The 21,527-nt window shown below is 39.6% G+C and overlaps 1 protein-coding gene across 1 annotated transcript in view; it reads left to right on the top strand.

The window, feature by feature from the left end:
- The first annotated feature begins 538 nt into the window (after window positions 1-538).
- The window catches only part of LOC103087685 (protein FAM115A), a 43,861-nt gene continuing 22,872 nt past the window's right edge, over window positions 539-21,527 (top strand). The window contains exon 1 of the mRNA XM_007466654.1: window positions 539-625. The gene's annotated coding sequence lies outside the window, so the exon portion shown is untranslated. The remainder of the gene's footprint in view (window positions 626-21,527) is intronic.

The raw sequence follows: 21,527 nt of genomic DNA, 5'->3' as shown, positions 1-21,527 counted from the left end.
ACATGTGATATTTTTAAAAAATTCACTGGTTATGAAGATAAGTATCAATAGCCAACGTCTTCATTCTTAGCCCTTCGCCCTATATAAGCACCGCGAGATTGTCTTCTTCTTATATAAGCATGTAACCATACCCTCCATTTTGAGGCAACTTCATTCTTTCAATTCAAAATATGTCTAGGACCCATAGACTTAACTCGTCCTTGGAAATAATTGTGCATTATACTATATGAAAATATATTATTATTTTCAACCGCTCACTTGTTCATAGTCTGACGGATTTCTTTTTCTACAAATTGCCCTCCTGCACTCCCAGCGCAGGGGCTGGGGTCTGCATCCTGGATTTGAGGCTGCATCTTCGTGCAAAAACTGACACAAAGCGGGGCCTCTGCAACCGGGGCGGCCGGCCAGGCTCCGCCCCCGCCAGCGCGGCCACCAATCAGATCCCGGGACCGCCCCCCTCTTAGCCACCCCCCCCAACCCCCGTCCTCTCTACGTCCCAGTCCTCAGTCAGCCGCCCAGTCCCTTTTCGCCAGAGGAGCTCCTGCCCCTTGGGAACCGCCGCCGCCCCCTCCTAGCCGGTGTTCTCTGCCCCCAACCCGCGCTGCAGGGATTAGCGGGGCCAAGGGTGAGTGTGGGCCCGCGATGGGTTCTGGACAGGAGAGGCCTGGCCACGGTCCGGAGCGCGGGTGGCCGGGCGGGGAGACGGACGACGTGGGCGATGCGGATGCCCGGGACGTGCGTTTGTGTGGGGTCCGGGAGGCGTGAGGGCTTCCGTGGGGCCTCTGCGGTACCCAAGGGGAGGCAGCAGGTGAGTGCCACAGGGGATTGCTTGCTGTTTATTTCTCGGCTCCTTGTCTGGTGTCTCCCTGCAGCTCCATCTCTGTTCCCTTCTTGCTTCGTTGTTGCTCACCCTTGCTGGTCTGGAGGCGCGGGACCCCCTGTTTTCTTGTGCTTTTTTGTGCTCCGCAGGGAGCCGTCGAGATTTCAGCTGAAAGGAACCGTGGAGGCGATGTCATTTCACCTCCCAGGGACTTGCTCTTGAATTCTTTGGGGGTGGCTTGCTTCTGCAAAGCCCGCAAGGTGAAAGTGCTTTCCTCCCCAAGTGCTCTACGCGCCCTCAGGCTCTGAGTGTGTCTGCGGTGGGGGAGTGAGGGGGCAAGGTGCGGGAGAGTGGGTGCGGGGCGTCGGGCGGACTCTTCAGAATGCAGTGCCTTTGGCCTGAGGCAGTCAGGGTTGGATTGAACAGTTCCCAGGTAGACAGACCCGAGCTGGCCACTGACTTGGCTCAACCTGAAATGGAGGGAGAAGGCCTTACGTATAGGAGAAAAAAATTTACGAATCAGTTAATCATGGAAACTTCTTGGAGGACGTGCAGGTCTAACTAGACATAAAGGACAGAACGTATGGCTAGCTGACCATCCATCCATCCATCCATCCTTCTGTACCCCAAAGTATTTATTTGTGAACTGACTTCACTTCAGTACTTTGCTTTCTTTTTTTCTTTGGTTTGATTTTTTTTTCATTTATTAATAAAAGGTATATACGCTAATAAGGTGAGTGCCTGCCCATCTCCTAGGTCAAGAAATAGGACATAGCAGTGCCCTAGAAGCCCCTTTGTATCCTAGGTCATGCCCATCCCTCTCCCTTCCCTGAGAGATAACATCTCTCCTGATTTTTTGTATTAATCATGGCTCTGCTTTCCTTTATGATTTTACCATTTGTGTGTATATTCCAAAAACATATATATATGTGTTGGCTTCCCCTATTTTTTACTTTAGTATTAATGGCACTGTACCATACGTATTCTTAAGTTTCTGAGGTTCACGCCAGTTGATGATTCCTTCATTTTCACTGTTTATGGCTTGAGTCTACTATAATTCATTCATTCTACATTTGTTAGCTGTTGCTCCTTTGGGGTTTATATTAGTTATCTACTGCTGTGTAACAAATTATCCCAACACTTAGCAGCTTAAAACAAAACAAACAAACAAAAAGCATATTATCTCACAGTTTCAGTGGGTCAAGAATCCAGGAGGAGCTTTGCTGGGAGTCGGACTCAGTGTCTTTCTCAGGCTCTAAGCAAGGTATTGGCTAGGGCTACAGTCATGTCAAGGCTGGGTGGAGGGAACCCCTTTCAGGCTCACTCACATGACTGTTGGCAGGCCTCTTGGCCTCACTGGCTTTGGTTGGCCTCACTTCTTTGCCACATGGGCCTCTGTATAAGATCAGCATGGCAGCTTGCTTCCACCAGAGTGAAGGCTTCCAGAGACAGAGAAAGACAAAAGCCAGAGACTTTTTGTAACTTAATCTCAAAAGTGACATCCCATCATTTTTGCCGTCTTCTGTTCATTAGAAGTGAGTCACTAGTTCCAGTCCACACTCAAAGGAAGGGGGTTAAACAAGACCATGAATATCTGGAGGCAGCGATTATTGGGGGCCATTTTAAAGGCTGCCTACTACCCGGGATATTAACAAGTAATGTCCTCTTACTATCTTGTACCTGCTTTGTGGTTCACGTGCACCCATTCACTCTGGTTCCTTGGAGTGTACACCTAGGTGTAGAATACTGGGTTTTAAGATTTGTGTCTGTTCAACTTTCTTGGGTTATTGCTAAACTGTTTCCAAAGTGTTGAGCCAGTTTGCACTCTCTCCAGCAACAGATGAGAGTTCCTGTTTTTACGTATACCTGTCACAATTTGGTGTTATCAAACTTCATTTTTAGCCAGTCGAGCAGGCATGAAATAGCATTCAGTTTTGATTTTGATTAACATTTCTCTGATAACTAGTGAAACTGACCATATTTTCATATAATGATGAGCTATTTTCCTTTCTCTCTGAGAAATTCTGCTTCCTCTCTTTCATTCATTTTCAGATTGGGTTGTTTGTATTTTTTGTATTGTCTATTGGAATGCTTTCTTTACATAATCTGGATGCTAATCAATCCCTACTTAACCATATATGCTGCAAATATCTGCTTTCACTTTGGTGCTTAGCTTTTCTTTCTCCATATGTCTGCCTATCTCTGCCAATGAATTAAGTTCTGAATTTTAATTTCACTTTTACTATACTTTCCTCTAAAAGTTTGTAAACTTTTGTATTTGGCAATGTCTTAATCCACCTGGAAGTTTCTTGTTATACTATTTTCCCCATGTGAATGATCAACTGTCCTAGCACCAGTGATCTGCATGAATCAAGTTTTTCATATGTGCATGAATTTGTTTTAAGTTCCCTACTCTCTCTGATTATCTATTTGTCTAACTCTACATCAATACAAAATTGTTTTTAACTACTATAGTTTTATAATAAGTCTTTAAATCTGGTAGGAAGGATTCTCCCACCTCTTCATTCTAATTCAAGAGTTTTTTTTAGCAATTCTTGGACCTTTGATCTTCCATATAAATATTTAAATAAACTGGTCAAGTTCTTCAAAACAGGAAACAAACAGGCAAAGAAACAAACTTGCTGGAATTTTTATTGATACTGAATTAATTCTATGTATCGATTTTGGGAGGAATGTTCTCTTCAAGGTGAATTTTTCCATCTGTGAACTTGGTATATAATGCCATTTATTTAGCTTACCATTAATATTTTTTAATGTTTTGTAATGTTTTATAGTATCTTTCATTGTTTTCCTTTTGCTCGTTTCTGTTGACTTTATTTCTAAGTACATTATATTCTTATTGCTATTGTAAATGTTTTCTTTTATAAAAATTATATTTTGTAGCTTATTGTTTGTTGCTGGTGTATAGAAATCCAATTGTCTTTTATATATTGATTATATATCAAACTTGATAACCTCCATTAATAATTCTAAATTACCTATAGAGTCAGATTTGCTAAAAAGGCAGTTATATCATCTGAAAATAATGACAGTTTTGTTTCTTCCTTTCTAATCTTTACACTTTTAATTTCTTTTTCCTGTCTTACTGCATTGGCTAGGAACCCCAGCGTAATGTTAAATAAAAGTAGGGAGGGGTGTCTTGTTTTATCCTTAAGATAATAAAGAAAAAGATTTCACTATATCAACTTTAAATATTGCATTCATGATGGTTATTTTGTAAATGCTTTGTCCCATGATAAGAAAATTCAGTTCTTCTTTTGGTAAGCACTTTTATTATGAGTAAATGTTTCATTGAATGCTTCTCCTATAGCTATTGATTTTCTCATATGATTTTTTTCTTTAAGTGTGTTAATGTGGTGAAGTTTAGTTTATTCAAAGTAATATTAAATCAACTTTACATTCCTGGAATAAACTCTCTATGATAAATATTTAATAACTTTTAGATATAGATATAAGGATAAGCATTAAATATTTGTATTTATATATGTGAATTAAGATTGGCCTGTAAATATCCTTTATGGTACTAACCTTATCTGTTGTTAGTATCATTTCATAAAATAAGATGAGTAGTATTCTCACTGTTGCTATTCTCTGGAAGAATTTGTGCAAGATTGGAATTATCTGGTCAAATATTACTTTAAATCACCAGCACAACACTCAGGGTTTAGAGTTTAGTTTGTCAGAGGATATTAAACCTGTTGGTCCAATTATTTTAAAGATTATAGGACTATTTAGGTTTTCTTATGGAATCAGTTTTCATAAATTGCATTTTCCAAGATATTTAACCAAAATTAATGGAACAAACTTGTTCACAATATTCTCTCATTTTCCGTTTAAATATTTTCTATTATTATGACCCCCTTGTCATTACTAATGTGTGTATATTTTCTTTCTCTTTTTGGTTTGATTAATTTTGCCAGAACTTGGACTACTTTGTTAACTCTTTCACACACACACACACACACACACACACACACACACACACAAACTGTTTGTTTTCTTCATTATTATATATTTTATTACTTCTTTCTGCTTTATTGGAATTTTTCTGTTATTTCTTTTCTAAGCTCTTAAGGTATATGCTTAACTCATTAATTTTGAGCTAGTATCATTCTTACGTAAGCTCTTCAGGCTATAAATTTGTGTCACTGCTCTTTAGCTTTATCTCACAAGATTTGATATGAATATTTTGCTATCATACTTTAAATATTTATCATTTCTATTATGGTTTCTTGTTTGAGCCATGAAATTTTAAGAAATGTGTATTTTAATTTCCAGTCACTCCATAAAGAATATCTTATTATCTTCTAGTAAATGTTGCCTAGCTAATTTATAATTAAGTCAGAGAATTATGATACCAGTTCCTTTGGATTATTGAATCTAGCTTTATATCCTAGCACATTGTCAGTTTTGTGTGCTTGAAAATAATGTGTAGTCTCTAATTATATAATGTCCTGTATATACCTTTAAAACAAGTGTGTTAATTATGAAATCCAGAGCTGCCATATCTTCACCAATTTTTATCAGTTTAAATTATCAGTACAAAAATAGATACATTAAAATCCCCCACTACGATGGTGAATTTTCTCATTGTAGATCTGTTTATTTTTACTTTATATATTTTGAGGCAATGCTATTAGGGAATTGGAATAAATTGAAAATTTTATCATAATGTAGGGATATAAAATATTATGGCTAAAATAAAATAAAATATTAATGCTTTTGTTCTGAATTCTTAATGTGTTCATATATCATCAAATCAAGAGTTTCTTGATTGGTGTTTACCTCATTTATCATTCTTTCATCCTTTCACTTTAAATCTTTCTAAATCTGTGTTTTAAATATATATGTCGAATTTTGTCAAAAGCTTTTCTGCATCTATTGAGATGATTATATGGTTTTTATTCTTCAATTTGTTAAGGTGGTGTATCACACTGATTGATTTGTGGATATTGAAAAATCATTGCATCCCTGGGATAAATCCCACTTGATCATGGTGTATTATCCTTTTAATGTATTCTTGGATTTGATCTGCTAGTATTTTGTTGAGGATTTTTACATCTATGTTCATCAGCGATATTGGCCTGTAATTTTCTTTTTTTGTGGCACCTTTGTCTGGTTTTGGTATCAAGGTAATGGTGGCCTCATAGAATGAGTTTAGGAGTGTTCCTTCCTCTGCAATTTTTTGGAAGAGTTTCAGAAGCACAGGTGTTAACTATTCTTTAAATGTTTGATAGAATTTGCCAAAAGCTTTTGACAAAATTCAACACCAATTTATGATGAAAACTCTCCAGAAAGTGGGCGTAGAGGGAACATACCTCAACATAATAAAGTCCATATATGACAAACCTACAGCCAACATCATACTCAGTGGTGAAAAGCTGAAAGCATTTCCTCTAAGGTCAGAAACCAGGCAAGGATGTCCACTCTCACCACTTTTACTCAACATAGTTTTGGAAGTCCTAGCCACAGCAGTCAGAGAAGAAAAAGAAATAAAAGGAATCCAGATTGGAAAAGAAGAGGTAAAACTGTCACTGTTTGCAGATGACATGATACTATACCTAGAGAATCCTAAAGATGCTACCAGAAAACTACTAGAGCTCATCAATGAATTTGGTAATGTTGCAGGATACAAAATTAATATACAGAAATCTGTTGCATTTCTATACACTAACAATGAAAGACTAGAAAGGGAAATTAAAGAAACAATCCCATTTACCATCTCATCAGAAAGAATAAAATACCTAGGGATAAACCTACAAGAGACCTACAAGAAACCTGCAAGAGACCTGTACTCTAAAAACTATAAGACCCTGACGAAAGAAATTGAAGCTAACACAAACAGATGAAAAGATATACCGTGTTCTTGGATTTGAAGAATCAATATTGTCAAAATGACTATACTACCCAAGGCAATCTACAGATTCAATGCAATCCCTATCAAATTACCAATGGCATTTTTCACAGAACTAGAACAAAAAATTTTTAATTTGAATGGAAACACAAACGACCCTGAACAGCCAAAGCAATCTTAAGAAAGAAAAACAGAGCTGAAAGAATCAGGCTCCCTGACTTCAGGCTACAATACAAAGCTACAGTCATCAAAACAGCGTGGTACTTTCACAAAAACAGAAATATAGATCAATGGAACAGGATAGAAAGCCCAGAAATAAGCCCGTGCATCTATGGTCAATTAATCTATGACAAAGGAAGGAAGACTATACAATGGAAAAAAAGACAGTCCCTTCAATAAATGGTGCTGGGAAAACTGGACAGCTAAATGTGAAAGAATGAAATTAGAAAATTCTCTAAGACCATACACAAAAACTCAAAATGGATTAAAGACCTAAATTTAAGAGCAGATACTATAAAACTCTTAGTGGAAAATGTAGGCAGAACACTCTCTGACATAAATCACAGATCTTCTTCAATCTGTCTCCTAGAGAAATGGAAATAAAAACAAGAATAAGCAAATGGGACCTAATAAAACTCAAAAGCTTTTACACAGCAAAGGAAACCATAAACAAAATGAAAGGACAGTCCATAGAATGGGAGAAGATATTTGCAAACGCTGCTACCGACAAGAGATTAATCTCCAAAATTTACAAACAGTTCACACAGCTTAATACCAAGAAACAAACAACCCAATCAAAAAATGGCAGAAGACCTAAATAGACATTTCTCCAAACAAGGCATACAGATGGCCAACAGGCACATGAAGATGCTCAACATCACTGATTATTAGAGAAATGCAAATCACAACTACAATGAGATATCACCTCACACCAGTCAGAATGGCCATCATTAAAAAGTCTACAAACAATAAATGCTGGAGAGGGTGTGGAGAAAATAGAACCCTTCTACGCTGTTGGTGGGAATGTAAATTGGTATAGGCACTATGGAGAACAGTATGGAAATTCCTTAAAAAACTAAAACTAGAGTACCATATGATCCAGTAATCTCACTCCTGGGCATATATACAGAGAAAACCATGGTTTGAAAGGATACATGCGCCCCAGTGTTCATTGCAGCACTGTTCACAATAGCCAAGACATGGAAACAGCCTAAATGTCCATTGACAGATGAATGGATGGAGAAGATGTAGTACACATATACAATTGAATATTACTCAGCCATTAAAAAGAATGAAATAATGCCATTTGCAGCAACATGGATGGACATGGAGATTATCATACTAAGTGAAGTAGGTCAGACAAAAAGACAGATATCTTGTGATATTGCTTATACGTGGAATCTAAGAAAAAAGATACAAATGAAAATATTTACAAAACAGAACAGACTCACAGAAAACAAATTTATGGGGAAAGGTTGTGGGGAGGGATAGATTGGGAGTTTGGAATTGACATATACACACTACTGTATTTTAAATAGATAAGCAACAAGGACCTACTGTATAGCACAGGAAACTCTGCTCAATATTCTGTAATAACCTAAGTGGGAAAATAATTTGAAAAAGAATAGGTATATGTATATGTATAACTGAATCACTTTGCTGTACACCTGAAACTAACACAACACTGTATAAATCAACTGTAGTCCAATGTAAACTAAAAATTTTAAAAATAAAGAAATAAAAACCACAATGAGATACCAGTACATAAAAAAGCATATATGTCATAAACTTATGTGTATTTCTTTAAATCCTAGGTTTTTAAAATTTTTGTTAGACAATTTATAACATCATTGAATAATTTAATCCAGTTATATTTACTGTGATTAGTAATACAATTGGATTTATTTTTACCATCTTATATTTGCTTTTAATTTTTTCTGCTTTATCTGTCTCTTTCATTCCTAACCACTCTTTCTTTTTTCTCTTTTATTTCCCATTTTACTCCTTCTCTTATTTGGAAGTTACATGTTCTAATGTTTTAGGTCAAATGTTTTAGCAGTAATTCTAGTAGTATAGCACACTTAACTCATAACATTTATTGAAGTATAATTGAGAAATAAAACTTGCTTATATCTAAGGTGTACAATGTGATGTTTAGATATATGTATACATTGTGAAATGATTACCACAATCAAGCCAATTAACATATTGATCACCTTGCATAGTTTACCGTTTTTTGGTGAGAACAATTGAGATATACTATCTTAGCAAATTTCGAGTATATAATACAATATTGTTAACGACAGTCATTGTGCTATACATTAGCGCTCCAGAACTTATTCAGCCTGCATATCTGAAACTTTGCAACCTTTGCTCAATATTTCCCCATTTCCAACCTCTCCCCAACTCCTAGTAATGACCATGCTACTCTCTGCTTCTATAAGTTCAACTTTTTTAGATTCCACATATAAGTGAAGTTGTACAGTATTTGTCTTTCTCTTTCTGAATTATTTCAAAACTTAGCATAATGCCTCGAGGTTCATCCATGTTGTCACAAATGGCAGGATTTCCTTCTTTTTAACGGCTAAATAAATTCCATTGTGTATATATGCCACAATTTCTTTATTCATTAATCCATTTGTTAGTCACTTAGGTTGTTTCCATATCTTGGCTACTGTGAATAATGCTGCAATGAACATGGCAGTGCAGATATTATTTCCAGTTACTGATTTCATGTCCTTTGAATATATACCCAGAACTAGGATTGTTAGATAATATGGTAGTTCTAATTTTAATTTTTTGATGAATCTCTATACTGTTTTCTATAATGACTGTACCAATTATATTCACATCAACAGTACGCAAGGGTTTCCTTTTCTCCACATCCTCACCAACACTTGCTATTTTTTCTCTTTTTGATATTAGCCCTTCTAACAGATGTGAAGTGATATCTTGTGGTTTAGATTTGCATCTCCATGATGATTAGTGGATTTGAGTACTTTCCCATATACCTGTTGGCCATTTGTATATCTTCTTTTGTGAAATGTCTATTCAGGTCCTTTGCTTATTTTTAATTGGATTATTTGTTTTCTTGCTGTTGAGTTGTTTGAGTTCCTCATATATTTTGGATATTATTAACTCCTTATTGGATATATGGTTTGTAAATATTTTCTCCCATTCTGTGGGTTGTCCCTTTACTCTGCTGTTTCCTTCCCTGTGCAGACACTTTAGTTTGATATAGCCCCACTTGTTTATTTTTGCTTTTATTGCATGTGTTTTTGGGGTCACATCCAAAAATTTATTTCCCAGACCAGTGTTAAGCTTTTTTCCAATGTTTTCTTCTAGTAGCTTTACAGTTTCAGATCTTATGTTTAAGTATTTAATGCATTTTGAATTGTTTTTTGTATATGGTATGAGGGAAGAATTCATTTTCGTTATTCTGCATGTGGATATCCAGTTATTCCAACACCATTTATTGAAGACACTATCCTTTCCCCATTGTGTGTGCTTTGCACATTTGTCAGAGATCAGTTGAATGTATCGTTACAGGATATAAAGTCACCTTACAAAAGTCATTTGTGTTTCTATACACTAACAGCAATTTAGCAATTTCCTGAAAGGGAAATTTAAAACAAGAATCCCATTTACAATAGCATCAAAAACAATAAATACTTAGGAACCAATTTAACCAAGAAGGTAAAAGACCTGTACACTGAAAACTATAAAACATTGATAAAAGTAACTGAAGACACAAATTAAAAGATATTCTGTTCATGTATTGGAAGAAGTAATAATGTTGAATTGTCTCTGCAAATGTATATATAGAAAAGCTTAATAAAAGAAGTTAGTCATCTGCAAACAGAGATATCTGCAAACAAAGGCAATTTAACTTCTTTCTTTCCATTTTGGGTGGTATTTTTTTTTCTTGCCTCATTGCTCTGGCTAGAACTTCCAGTACTATGTTGAAAAAAAGTGAAAGGGGGACCCCTTGTCTTGTCCCTGATCCTAGAGGAGAAGCTTTCAGCCTTCACTCTTGAGTGTGATGTTAACTGTAGTCTTGCCATATGTGGCCTTTATTATGTTGAGGTACATTCCTTCTATATCCAATCTGTTGATAATTTTTTTGTCATGGAAGGGAGCTGTATTTTGTCAAATGCTTTTTCTGCATCTGCTGAGATGATTTTATCCTTCATTTTGTTAATGTGGTAGCACATTTATTGATTTGCAGATGTTGAACCATCCTTGCATCCCTGGAATAAATCCCACCTGATCATGGTGTATGATTTTTTTTATGTGCTGTTGAATTCACTTTGGTAATATTTTGTTGAGGATTTTTGCATCTATATTCATCAGGGATGTCGGTCTCTAATTTCCTTCCTTATAGTCTCCTTGTCTGACTTTGGTGTCAGGGTATGGGTAAGGCTCAAACAATGCAATACATTTAAAACCATTTATCTTCATTAACCCCCATCTTGCAGCTGTGCTCTTGTTATTGTATGTTTATTATGCTTTTATATCCCACAAGACGTATTTGTTTATTTAAATATCAATATTGCTATTTGCCCAGGTATCTACTCTTTCCAGTATTCTCAATTCCTTCCTATAGTTATGTACTCCCATCTGGGATCATTTTTCTTAATTTTGAAATACTGCTTTTTATACTGTAATGCTAGCAAATTCTCTCAGCTTTTGTTTATCTAAAATTGTCTTTATTTTGCCTTCATTTTTTGAGGGATATTTTTGTTGTGCATAGAGTTTTAGATTGGCAGATTGTCGTCTTCTTTTTTTTTTTTTTTAAACCAATACCACTATGTTCTGGTTTCTATCATTTTCTTTTGAAAAGCCAGATGTATTATTGTTCCTCTAAATGGAAAGTGTCCTTTATTTCTCGCTGACTTTCAGATTTCCACTCTGAATTTGTTTCTTAGCATTTGACTATAATGTGCCTAGGTGTAGTTTTCTTTGTATTTATTCTGCTTAGGGAATGAGGAGGGGTTTTTTGTTTTGTTTGGTTTTGGTTTTTTTTTGCGGTACGCGGGCCTCTCACTGCTGTGGCCTCTCCCGTTGTGGAGCACAGGCTCTGGATGCGCAGGCTCAGCAGCCATGGCTCATGGGCCCAGCCGCTCCGTGGCATGTGGGATCTTCCCGGACCGGGGCACGAACCCGTGTCCCCTGCATAGGCAGGCGGACTCTCGATCACTGTGCCACCAGCGAAGCCCAAGGGTTTTTTTTTAATTTGAGTTTTGATGTTTTTCGTCTCTTGAGAACTTTCAATTATTAATTATTAGCATATTGCTTCTGTTTCACTGTCTCTCCTCTTCTTCTGGGAGTCTAATTACACATATGTCAAGACTTTTTACTATGTCTCATAATTCCTATTATAGTTTTACTGTATTCTTTCGTCTCCTTATGCATCCTTTCTTTCCTCTGTGTGTTATTTTTTTTTTTAGATACTTCCTACTGATTCTTGTTGCAGTTCATCAATTCTTTGGTCATTTGTGTCTAATATGGTATTACAACCAACTATTGAATTCCTGATTTCAATGATTATGTTTTATTTCTAAAATTTCTATTTTAATATTTTATGTTTTAATTCTATACTGGAATTCTCCAGCCTGTTTCTGTTATTTCTGAACACATTAATCACAGTTATTTTAAAGTCAGTCCCTGTCTAAGAACTCAAATGTCTGAACCACTTGTCTGTTTCTATTTTTTGTTGTTTCTCTTGAGTTCTTGATAATTCATCCTTATTTTTAGCGTCCTTCTAAATTTTTGATTGGATGCAGGACATCATGAATGAAAAATCAGAAAGTTCTGGTTGATGTTGCTGTTTATCAAAGCGGATTTTTCTGGCGTGGGGGACAGATAAAGTACCAGCAGATTACTTTAATACTATCAGAGATTAGCTTTAAGCTTTCTTAGAACTGGTCCCTTTCAGGTTTTTCCTTTATCCAAGAGCATAGACCTTGGATATTTATTCATATGCCATGGTTTTTCTCACGTCTCAGCTGAAAGAAGATAGTGTTGATAAAAATCAGTTACTTTGGTGGGACTTGACCTCCATATTTCCATAATAGTACAGCTACTGAAATGACTGCTCAATTGATTGGCATTTTAGCCATTATTTTCTGCAAGTTTTTTGGGTCTCTCCCTGTGCATGCATAGCTTAGGAGTCAGCCAGTGACTTAAGGGGAATTTGTACATAGATTTTTAGATTCACTTCTCTGAGCTTTCTTCTTGTCTGAAATTTCACTCCTTTGAGTTTTAACTGGTTTGGTAATCTTGAACCAGTAACACTTCCTGCTTGGCCTCAGTTATCCTGCATTGTGAACTGGAAAATGCCCTAAAAGAAGAAGCCACAGTGAATGTGCAGTTCACGTCCTGTGTTTTCCTTCCCTCAGGATTGTAGCTTCTCTCATCCTGCTTATATTGTTTGCTCTTCAAAGTCTTCCCTTGTTACCTACATTTTATCCAACTTTTATTGCTGTTTTTAGTGGAAGCATTGTTCTAAACAAGGTATTTTCTCAATGACAGAATTGGAAGTCTCTCACCATTTTGTCTTACATCTCAGATTATTTATCTAAGATTATTTTATTTCTTCTTGAGATCTATCCTTTAGAATTTCTGTTAAAGCAGACATTTTGATAATAAATTCTCAATATTTGTGGGTCTGAAAGTAACATTTAAGACTCTTATAATAGAAAGTAGGGGACTTCCCTGGCAGTCCAGTGGTTAAGACTCTGTGCTTCCAATGCAGGGGACGCAGCTTCCATCCCTGGTGGGGGAACTAAGATCCCACATGCCTCGGCGCAGCCAAAAAATAAAAAGTAGTTTAAAGAAGGTAGTGCCGCGGTGGCACTAGGGATGAGAAAGCAGTGAGGGTAGCTTTTGGGTCACTTCCAGACTATTAAGGATGGTGCTGCTTTGAACATTCTAGTACATGTCTTTTGGTGACGTGTGTATGCATTTCTGTTGGATATATACTTAAGAGTGGTATTACTGAATAGTCTTATTTTTTATTTCAAAATAATTTTTGTAACATTTTAAAAATACAAAAATATCTAAAGAAAAAATTACTGGTCAACCCTTCCCACTTCCTGAGGTAGCCAAATATATCCTTATTTTTCCTGTTAGATAAACAGAAACATACAAAAGTAGGATCATTAAGTTTTCACTAAAAATATATGTTGAGAGCACTCCTCCAGGTTTGACTTGAGCTCATCTTTTTAAAAACTGCGTGACATTTTGTAGTATGGACTGTTAATAACCTCTTCATTCATTCCTATGTTGCTGAGTATCTACAGAACTTAATATCTCAAAAGTTATTTCAGTGCTTTCAGGATTTCATGGCAGTCTCTATTACTCAGGGCAGAAACTGGAAAGTAAAACAGAACCTCTAGGGGAAGTAGAAATAAGAAAGGATACAGGGGGCTTCCCTGGTGGCGCAGTGGTTGAGGGTCCGCCTGCCGATGCAGGGGACGCGGGTTCGTGACCCGGTCCGGGAAGATCCCACATGCCGCGGAGCGGCTGGGCCCGTAGAGCCATGGCCGCTGAGCCTGCGCGTCTGGAGCCTGTGCTCCGCAACGGGAGAGGCCGTGACAGTGAGAGGCCCGCGTCAAAAAAAAAAAAAAAAAAAAAAAAAAAGAAAGGATACAGTATTTATACTTATACTTGAGCTAGTAAGGTAGAGTCTGAAACAGAGAAAGAGAGGATAGAACCAGTTGAAATTTTGGGAGACACAGAAAACAAAAGGCTTAAGGGAGAAAATTAAAAGAGCACGAAGATGAGGAGAAAACTTACAATACAAAAAATTTGTAATTTGGTCAGTTTTCTATGTCACAGTCCTATTTGTTTCATAGAGGAGTGATCCTAGGATTGCTTTCCTCACCCCACAATCATCTGTCCTGTCCATTCAACCATCAGTTGGACATCATGGAGCACCTGTTTACGGCCACATGAAGTGGAGAATCTGGAAAAGAATGAAAGAGTTCTTGGCTTGTGCTTTACTCTAGTTTGGGGAGTTGTAATGAAGCCCTGACGTAGTGCAAGGTGTGGTACTCTATCCACTTTACCTTGAATCCACATTCCTGTGGAAGGTCCAGCCTGGACACTGTTTTGTGCTAGGGGAGAAAGCTTTAAAATTGTCTCTTCCTGAGGATAGTTTGGTCTGGGGACATCTTCTCCTTAGGTACCCAGTGTATAGGGACCAGGGTGGTGATGGGTGAGGGGTGAGGAAACAGGACAGAATACAGAGGCCCCACAGATCTTGTAGGCCTTTGGGGCCAGCCATAAAAAGGGGCTGTGGTTTTCACCCTGGTTTCTAATGTTGAGCTCACCAAGCTAGATGAGCAGACACCTGATTCAAGACAACACGTGGTCAGGCATAAAGCCAGATCCTGGCTCAAAAGTCAAGTGTTGCATCCCACTCTTCCTTGATTAAAATGAGTGAGGACTAGGAACGAAATTCAGGAAACCCATACACAGGGAGAAATCATTTTTATAGAAGGGTCACTACCGGCTGCTTGAGCAAGGATATTTTATCTATTTAGTTGATTAAATTTATCTATTTTTATCACAAAATAATATATATTACCGTTGAAACGTTAATGAGGTGTATGAAGAAAAAATACAAATAATCTTCTCTTTACCGTCCGATTCTTATAGTGTGATGTATGTCTTCCATAAAATTTGTGTTTATATAAGCATATAAAAATATTTTTAAATTTATTTGTACAAAAATGCAAAATCTCCGTTTTACTACCACGTTAAATGTTTATTAAAAATATAAATATAGTAAGACAGGAATAAAGACACAGAACTACTGGAGAATGGACTTGAGGATATGGGGAGGGGGAAGGGTAAGCTGTGACAAAGTGAAAGAGTGGCATGGACATATATACACTACCAAACGTAAAATAGATAGCTAGGGGGAAGCAGCCGCATAGCACAGGGAGATCAGCTTGGTGCTTTGTGACCCCCTAGAGGGGTGGGATAGGGAGGGTGGGAGGGAGGGAGACGCAAGAGGGAAGAGATGTGGGAACGTATGTACATGTATAACTGATTCACTTTGTTATAAAGCAGAAACTAACACGCCATTGTAAAGCAATTATACTCCAATAAAGATGTAAAAAAAATAATTTAAAAACACCTTTAATAGCTGTGATAAAAATAAATAAATATAGCCAAACTGCTGGCAAATATATATAGATTTAACACACCCTTGGAAATAGTTGTATTATTTTATATAAAGAACTATCACTATCCACCAACTCGTTTGCTGGTAGTCTCGCGGATTTCTTTTTCCGCAAACTGCCCTGCAGCACTGCCAAGGCGGGGGCGCGGGTTCTCCGTCCTGCATTTGCTGGGGGCATCTGCGCGCAGAAACTGACACAAAGCGGGGCCTCTGCGGTTTGGGGGCTGCCGGCCAGGCTCCGCCCCCACCGCTGCGTCAGCCAATCAGCTCCCGGGACGGCCGCCTTCTCCCTCCCCCACCCCCCGCGGCAGCTCACTTCTACCCGCAGCGTCCAAGCACCACCTCCACCAATTTTCAAATCCCCGGCTGTGTGCCCCTTCTCCTTGTCACGTCTCTGCAGAGGAGTCCCTTCCCCCTTTGAAGTAGCGGGTGTGGATATTGCTGGACTACGGGTGAGTCTTGTACAAAGATGGTTTCTGGGACCAGAGCCGGCCACGGAGCACTAACCGAGTTCCCTGCGGCCGGGCTGGGAGAGGGAGGGACGCGGCCAGGGTCCCAGGGGAGTGGGCCCAGTGGGACTGAGAAAGCGGTCGGGTTTTTGGTCTGAGACCAGTTGGGCCTAAGGAGGCAGGAGTCTTTCAAAGGGGATCCCCTGCGGTTTCTCCATGTCTGTTTCTGGCTCTGCTTTTTTCCCACCACTCCGGCTTTTATTTCTTTAGTTCTGTATTTCTTCTCCTTCAGGAAGGTAGCCATCAAAAGTCTAATGCATTCTTGCCCTTTCTAAACATTTTTCATAATAAAATCTGTCAAAGCTACTACACATAAGTACAGAAAATAATATAACAGATTTATCAGGTGTTGACATTTATCACCTTTCCTTCAGCTCCCTCTTTCTCTATCCACGTCACTCCCCCTTTCTCCCTCTGTGTGTGTGTCTCCTTTTTAAGAAACAAAATCTGACATTTCAAACCTTTTCCCCACCAAGTCTCATGCCACCATCCTGAGAGGTAAGTTAGGTTGTATCCCTCCCATGTATATTTTTGTCCTATTATTCATTTTTATGTATGCAGTATATGCATTTTTGTTTTGAATTTTAAATTTTTCATGAAACAGTCTTTCAGGTTTTACCTTGGTGCTACTTAGTCTTGGCATTTCAGACCCAAAAGCGTCTTAGCAAGCAAGTCACCAGCCCTCTTTGTTTAGAAGAGGACCCTGACCCCTGGAGAAGATAAAAAAGACAGCCTCACCATCACTCCTTCACCGAGCAGGATCCTGAATTCAGGTCCTGTTGATTTCTGTTCCTGGCATTTCCTCTATGTAAACCCTGCCAGTGAGCTCACCTGCCCACATGCTCCTACTGAATTATTGTTCATATGATTCAATTTGGGGAAAGAGGATTGAAGGGAGATGGAGAAAGGAAATATGACTTGGGTTTGGACCAAAATCCTAGTCAAGATGAAAAAGTATGCATTTTCTTGAAACGTATTTATTAAATCTTAGGATGACCGGAATATTTATTTTATTTCACAAGCAGTCATACAGTCTTACTGTATATGCCAGACATTGATCTAAGAACTTAGTATTCACTCACCAGGCTTAAGCCGAGGAACAGAGGAATTAAGTAACTTGTGCAAAGTCACTCAGCCCGTAAAGTATAGCACTAAGATCTGAATCCAGGTTATCTGGTGACAGTCTGAGTTCCTAACCATGATCCTACATTATACTACCGTAGCACCTGAGCTAGGTGAAGTCACCACACAAAGTAGGAACTTGCAATTCAGAGAAGGGAGGAGCAACTATCAACTGGTCATCAGAAAGGACTTTAGGAAAGAAAGAGGATTTGAAAAGTACACAGAAGATTCCATTTTAGCCACCTACTGTTTGCTTGAAATATAATATATTCTTATTTTTAATTTACAAAACAACACAAATAAGAGTGCAAATAATGCAGCGCTACATAAAAGTTTGCCCTGCGCTATTCCTCAAATTAAACAAATATTAGCAGGTAGAGATGTAGCTATCCTTTCACCCACCATAATACAAATACATGGAGGGATGCTTTTTATTATAAAAATGAAAGCATATTCAACAATTTCTGCAATTTTTATTTTCCCCTAGGCAATATGTCAAGTACATTCCTCCAACGAAATGGAGATCTAACCTCTTCATGAGAATTGAATAATACCCTGTAGACTGTGTCCTATGGTTTGTTCAGCCATTTCCTTTACTAATGACTAGTCAGAGAAGTTTTGTCTTTAATTAGACGGCCGTCCCCACTGCCAGAATGGGGGCCACCGCAATGCCGAGCCGACAGGGCCGGCGACACAAAGAAGTGCTGTCCCCTGCCAAGCGCCGCCCCTCGGGGTCGCGGTCCCGCCCAGGAGGAAGCGGGGAGGAGGAGACTAGTCCGGAACCCCACCCCCTCCCCCGCTTCGTCTCCGCCCAGCTCGCTCGCCCAGCGCCGCTTGCTGGGACGCCCCTTCCCCGCAGAGCCCTGCGTCTCCCTCTGCCCCCAGCCCTCCTTCTTCCAGCTGCCGCCTCCGCCTTGGAAGTTGCAGGGCGACCTGGTGAGTGGCCCTCTCCGAATGCCCCGCAGGCTGGACCAGGGGCGGGTGGCCGTGGGCTGAGCTCGGGTAGGGAGAGGGCGGTGCCGGAGGCCGAGGGGGCGCGAGGGGGGCGCCGGAGGACCTGCGGGCCCCGGCGAGCGGCAGGGTTGCCGGTTCCCAGATGGGGGCACAATACCTCGCTGTTGTGTCCGCCTTCCTGTGAGAGATTGTTCTGTGTTCTCTGGCTCTGCGTGTCTCCTGCCGCATTGCTCCTCCTCTGGGGGTTCTAACATCTGATGTTTGTTTAATTGCTTTGTGTTGTCGAGTTACGCACAAACATGGCCTAGAGAAACAGCATCTAATTCGCGGCTTTATCGGGTGAGACAGCCGTAGCCCGGGGAGGTGGCAGGGCTTGCTCAGGGTCACACGGGGAGCTGGTGATAGAGCATCACTTCTGTCCTACTGCCCTTTGATCTTTGCAAACACTCTCTGGGACTGAGATCCCTCGCCCACTTGCATTGCCCCCACCGAGACTAGGGGATGTGTGTGTGTGTCTAAGAGGAGCCGATGGTCTGTGTACCTCCAACCCACCCAGACCTCCGTGCCAGCGGGCCTGGAGAATTCCCTGCCAACGCACGCGAGCTTTTCCGCTGTCTTCCCTCCTCTCACCCCTCCCTCTGCTGCTTCCCCCCACCCCAGCCCCCTCTCCACTCCTCTGACGTCACCGACATGCTCTTTGCAGACTGCCTCTGGGCTTGGGGAGGAAAGTCTGGCCTGGTGAGGGCCTGGAGAGGAAAGGAGGGAGGGGGATCCCACACCGGAACTTAGTCCTGACAGCTCCTCGGAGTCAAGGCCGGCCCTCTCCCACATTGTCCATTTGATAGGACACCCTCTGAAGCCGGATGATCAACAGCTAGGAAGAGGCAACACGTGGATTTTTTTTTGTTTTTTTTAACTCAGGTCTCACTCATGCGCTCATAATCCTACATTATGCTATTTTCCTGGGATTTACCTAGTGAGAAAAGTGAGCAAATATGAGTGAGAGAAAGACAGAGAGCCCAGGGGGAACTTAGGAATTAAGAAGGGAGCGCGTTAAGATGAAACTAGAGGAATAGAAAAAGCAAAGTTCTGAATCATGCCTATTTTTATGGGGATGGGGGAGGAACTGATTCTGGAGGGCCACAAGAGGGCCTTCAAAGATGTTAGTAACGGTCTGTTTTTTAATCTGGGTGATTGGTGTATGGAAGTTTGTTTAATTTTTAAATCGTTTTATTATTTTACCATCCAAATTCTTCCACGTGCATTACATATTCTTTTAAATGTATGAATTAAACCATTTTAAGTGAAAAATAAATAAGATTGGGCTGGTATGAACCCACCCCAATTCTGGCTACAATTAACAGAAGATGGTGGACACTGGAAAAGATACTGGACATATAAGGAAAAGTAAACAAAGCGTTCGTGGAAAAAAAGGCATGAAGACGAGAAGACCTATAGGATTGGGTGTCTGTGATATGGATCATTTTTCAAGGCCTGAGTAGCTATATGCTGAAGAATTGATCCCAGGTTTGCCCGTACATCCACATCCATGATTCGGTCGTCCATCCATGGAGCACCTCTTCATTCTTGTGGGGAATCCAGATATATAAATCACGTCCCCTGACCTCAGATACTTACTCTACTTTGGGGATTTCAAATCAAGCTACAGTGCAGGATGTGGCAATATCCAAGGCAGGCCCGCTACCCTTCTTGCCTTCTAGATACATCTCTTAAAGGGAGACCCCGCTTAGGTACCATGGGGCCTCTTTGTGGAAGGGGTAAGGGATCTGTAAAGCTCTCTCCTTGAGTTACAGGTCATGCCTGAGGTGCCTTCTACTCCCGAAGTGCCTTGGGTTCCATTAGTTAGCGGGCCTGGGGAGAGAAAGCAGGATCCACAGAAGGAGAACCAAGGATGAAGAACTTAAGGGGAGAAATAAGAGATTACCCCAGGCTCTGTCCATCTGCGCTCACCAAGCTAGAAGGGCAAACAGGGATTCAGGAACAAAGAAGAAGCATTTGGTTGAAAAATCAAGTGTGGGAGTCGTTGATAGCTGGTTAAAGTGGGGACAGAACCAGCTACAAAGTTCAGGGAACCTCCACAGAGGAGGAATTCACATTTATTGGTGGACAAATGCACAACCTGGGAGATGAAGACGTTTTAGAATGAGTGAGATAGGATCAGTTGATGAATCCAATCATTTATATATTCAATCATTTAATGTGTTTACTTGATTGAATTTATATTACCTGTGCTATTTTTAATTGTAATAGAAATACATGCAACAATTCAAAGGATTGTTGTGCAGACTTACATAAAGAGAAAGAATACTGTTCACCTCTTCCTTTCCTATGCAGTCAGTGTTAGCTTGTTGAAATGTGGCCTCCATAGTTTTCTGTTTATATAAAATCCTAGTAACAGGCTTATGTATTTCTGGTACTTAAGAACATGGACTCCAGTGCTAGATTTCCTGGGTTTGAATGAAGGACCCACTTGCCACCTATGTGACTTAAGCAAGTAACAAGTTCTCTGGCCATCAGGTTTTTTGTTTTGTTTGTTTTTTGGTCTGGCGCATTTTTAAAATTGGGATAGTGATAGTACATACCTCATAGGTTTACTGTCAGGATTAAATAATGTACGTAAAGCGCTTATAATGATGCCTGCAACCTGGTAAGTACTATATTGTCACTACTACTAAAATTACTAGTACTACTATTGTTAGTATCTTCATCCATACAAAGGTGGGGTTTTGTCCTCCATATTACAGCAATTTGAAATTTTCACTTCAGATATATCTAGGACATTCTTCTGGGTAGAAGAAAAATAGATTTAACGCTGTTCTTTATAAAAGCCTCGTGATATTCTATAATACAGATTATCATGCTTTTCTCAAGCATTCTCCTTCTCAAAGCTTGTCTTGCCACACTCAGAGCCTTGCTATCAGACTAAGGCTGACAGGGCCGCCTCACTCACGGTGCAGGAACAAGGAAAACTGGCAGAGAGAAGGGCGCTCAGGTGGTTCCACCCAAACCCCACTCACCTCAGGCCACCCGTCA

This window comes from Lipotes vexillifer, unplaced genomic scaffold (assembly GCF_000442215.2).
Source record: "Lipotes vexillifer unplaced genomic scaffold, Lipotes_vexillifer_v1.1 scaffold71, whole genome shotgun sequence".
Lineage (NCBI taxonomy): Eukaryota > Metazoa > Chordata > Mammalia > Artiodactyla > Lipotidae > Lipotes > Lipotes vexillifer.
The sequence above is the reverse complement of the archived record's forward strand: the minus strand, read 5'-3'. Positions and strand labels throughout refer to the sequence as shown.